Source organism: Apis dorsata, unplaced genomic scaffold, assembly GCF_000469605.1.
Source record: "Apis dorsata unplaced genomic scaffold, Apis dorsata 1.3 scaffold_295, whole genome shotgun sequence".
NCBI lineage: Eukaryota > Metazoa > Arthropoda > Insecta > Hymenoptera > Apidae > Apis > Apis dorsata.
The window spans coordinates 1448186-1452381 of NW_006263570.1; positions in this window are offsets into that span (position 1 = coordinate 1448186).

The following is a 4196-nucleotide window of genomic DNA, read 5'->3' on the forward strand; positions in this document are numbered from 1 at the left end:
AAAAATTACATAAATTTATTGAATATCAATTAATAATTTCAATCAAAAAACATTAGAGACATCTATTGAAATAAACAGATAAATAAAAATTACATGTTTTCATCGAGATTTCCAAAGATTTTCCTTTCATCCTACATTTCAATTTTTCACAGCCAATAAATTTAAAGTATATTCAACAGCTTAATATCTTCCCAAATTGTTGAAAAGATTAACAATCTATCCACCTCTTCCCTCCCAAGATCAATTGGGACACTTATATCGCAACCAAACAATCCTGAACTATTCATTATTCGCTTCTTACCAGAGAGAACAAAGAGACGTATCACGTCAAGATGCACGCGCATTAAATCATGCAAGATCGGTGATCCCTAACCCAGACGCTCCTATCCGGCCAATGTAATGTAACGTAGGTGTTCATCGGCGACATTCTGAAACGGCCACGCGTTTGTGGAGCCACAGTCAGACCGTACGTTGTACTGTTATGCGTCGGCATGCGTGACGCAACAGGAAAGTGCGATGCGGCCTGGACTTCCCTCTGCCGTGTTGAAATTATTTGGAGCATCGTATCGCCCGTGTACATCGCGAACCGAGATAAGCAAATGCATTTTAAAAGACATTTTCGCGTTCCCTGCGCCCGTTACGCAGGTGGCATTCGTTTTGGTGAAGAATGCGTATTAGTTGAGGGGGGGAAACAACGAGGGGGAAAGAGCGCGTAATTTTATGAAATACACAGAGTTTGCGGATGAATGGTATTATTTGTTGGGGATGTTATGAACATTCTTACAGTTCTATGCAACAAGTTTATTCCCGGAATAGTAAGGGATGATTGTAAAATTAAATTCTTATATTTTTAAGTTCGAAATTTTGATTTTGAATAAATTGAGAATAATTTTTACGCGATATATTTTTGAGGGTGAGATTAACGAAACGACGAATGATATGTGAGATGTGTTCGTTAAATTTTATGGAAAGCGAAATGAAATGATTTTTTTAATCTTTGTTAAAAAAATTATTCGCGTTTTTCTCGAATTTTGAAAATTTTACAAACGATGGAAAAAGCGAGTGATTCTAATCGGAAATAAGTCAGAAGAGCAAAAAGGGGTTATTAGATTATTTTTTATTCGGGATGATGTTTTGGAATATACGTAATTAATATTAAATATTTTAATAATTGTATATGATAAAACTGTTTCGAGTTTTAAAATTTATTTTATTTGTATTATTGGTAGGGTTCAATAAAAATAGTTGAATTTACAATCCATAATGATGAATTGTATAATGGAATATATGAACAGTCTATAGTTTTATGTATAAATATTTATTATGTGTAAATATTTATTTATGGGAGTGTTATCACTATGGTCACGGTTTTAACCCCGTTACGGTGCTCAATTTTGCTTTGCGCGTGAAAATAATTCACATGCATGTAAATTTTATCTTTGGACTGTTCATTGCAGTGAATAAGGTTCTAGCATAATAAATAGTAATGATAAAGAAATAAAAAATATTATATCTTTCGAAAAATTAAAATTAAAATTAATTAATTCTATTCTTAATCTTATAAAAAAATTGGAGCAATTGTATATCGAAATATAATAATATATTTGTTAATATATTAATAGAGGAAAATAGCGATAAAATATCTCAGATGCTTATTATTTTATATTTATTATTTATCTAATTATTTATCTAACGAATCTAATTAATTATTTATTTTCTTTACTTATCTAATTAACTACTGAGTAATTAAATATTTCAGAAGAATAATATTTTTTTATCTTTAGAAGGATCTGATTTTAAATTAAACCTTCCATTTCAACTTGGACAACGCTCCAATCTTCGTATGTCTCATTAAAATAAATAACATAATAGCATAAAATTGCAGTAATAGTATAATAGACTCTTCTTCTTACCTTCAACCATATATCCTCTTTATACATTTAAATGCGTTGAAATTATGAATCGAATGGATGGCTTTCGTCGTTTCACGTCATTTTTCACCAAGTTTTTTGACTAATATGCATGAAAATTCAACGTCACTTTGAAACTTAAATAACTACTAACAAATACTTGTGCACCTGTAACTACAAACACAAATTAAATTAAATATTAAAGAATTGATTATTAATTGATTATGAAATTTTTCTCGCATGATATATGTCAATAATTACAAATTTCATTTGCAAATTCAACGTTTAACAAAACAAGAAAAATTCATTACACAATTAAAAAATATTTAGTTACACAATTTTTGTTACAATTTTTAAATTAAACAAATACATACAAAAAATAAAAATGTCAAAAGTTCATAAATATTATTTTTATATAAATATTATTATTATTATTATTATTATTATTATTATTATTATTATATGTTAAATATATATTTATTACTAAATGAAAATTTTGCATAAGAAATTAATTGTTCAATTTGTTTTGATTTTTTTTTTCTCTAGATTTGCTTAGAATTTAAGAAATCATTAATAATTAATTAATTTTTTTAATTTAATTTCTTTTGTAATAAAAATTATTAATTAAAAATTAAAAATTTTTCATAAAAAATTTACCAATAATTAAATACTAGTCACGAAACAAAAAATTTTTCACAAGAAATTCCTTTCTTTTCCTAAAAAAATTAAGAATAAAAATATTTATTTCTGTTGTGTAAAAAAATATTAATTCAAAAATCCCTAATCAAAAATATCCCACAAAGGAACCTTCTATTATTTCGCTACTTCCCCCAAGATCACCGAGAAATTCGATGTAATTAAAATAATAATTTTTAATTAAAGCAAAGCATCAAACAATAAAATTAATCATTGCTTTATCTCCTTACGAGCGTACGTAATTATATTAACGCAATTAACGAACCCCTCGCGTTCCTCGAGCGAGACGTGCGCTTATGCGTGTTCGACGTCCGAGGGAGCGTCGCCGTCAGATCGAGCAGCTGCGTGAAACACCCGGCTGGACGGAGAGACCCATGTATACTCTTCAGGTATAAATGCATTAATGCTCTTCCTCCCGGACTTCATTTTTACCCACCGCCTTTCGTTCGCCGTGGATCAATCGAAAATTGATTGGAAGAGGAGATAAGAATCTGCAATTTGGCCGTACAAGAAGCAGCAGACTCGCGAACCGGAGAGGAGAGCGAAGGTTACTCGAGTGTCGAATAATTATCGAGCGACGTGATATGGAATATATATATATATGTGTGTGTGTGTATTATATGTACAAGGGATCATCGATGCTCGTTGGTTTGAAATAATTGACGGCTGAGAGTCATAGTGATCGGTATAAGACAGATTATTACCATTTTTTTGCAAGTTGATTCATCATGGCCGCTTCGAGTTTGTTATTTTAAATCGAGACTTATATTTTTTCGATATTATGAAAATACACTTTAACTGAGAAAAGATAATTAAGTTGAAATTATGTATAATATAGTGAAATTATAAGGATGATATATGATTAACTCAAGTTAACAATTTTAACTTACACTTATTTGATCAGAAAAGATAATTGAAAAGTGATATATTTAAAATTATAATACATAAAAGAATTGTTAATGTGTATAATGATTCATTGCATAAATTTTTTATATGTATATTTTTATATATATCAGTTATTTTTTTTTTATGTAGACATATATATACAGACATAAAATCTCCATAATTCTTCAAATCTCTCCAAATTTCTCAATTCAAAACACTCAATTTTTTTTTAATTACAAAAAATATTTTAGTCATTGAAGCTAATATTTAATTTATTATATTATTAATATAATAAATTAATATTATATTATTAATATTTTAGTCATTTGTAAACTTAAACAGCATTGATTTAAATTACGACAATTAAGCTAATTTTTTATTTAAATTCTGTATTCCTTTCTGTTTCCCTTCTCTAAATTATCTCTAGTAATTAATCTCTAAATATTATCTTCATAATTATGAATATAACATAGATAAAAATAACTTATATAAAATACATAATTATAAAATAAAACATAATAAAATGTATAATGAATAAAAACATATCGTATAAAAAACACATATAAACTATATAAGAACATTTTAGACTTTCATGTAATAATTTCAAATTTTTAGGTTGTATCAGAGATTCGAATATAAATAAGTACGAGTTGTTTTCTGTCGAAGCAGTCGCACGAAAGCGTACGAAGGACAAGCATACCGGAA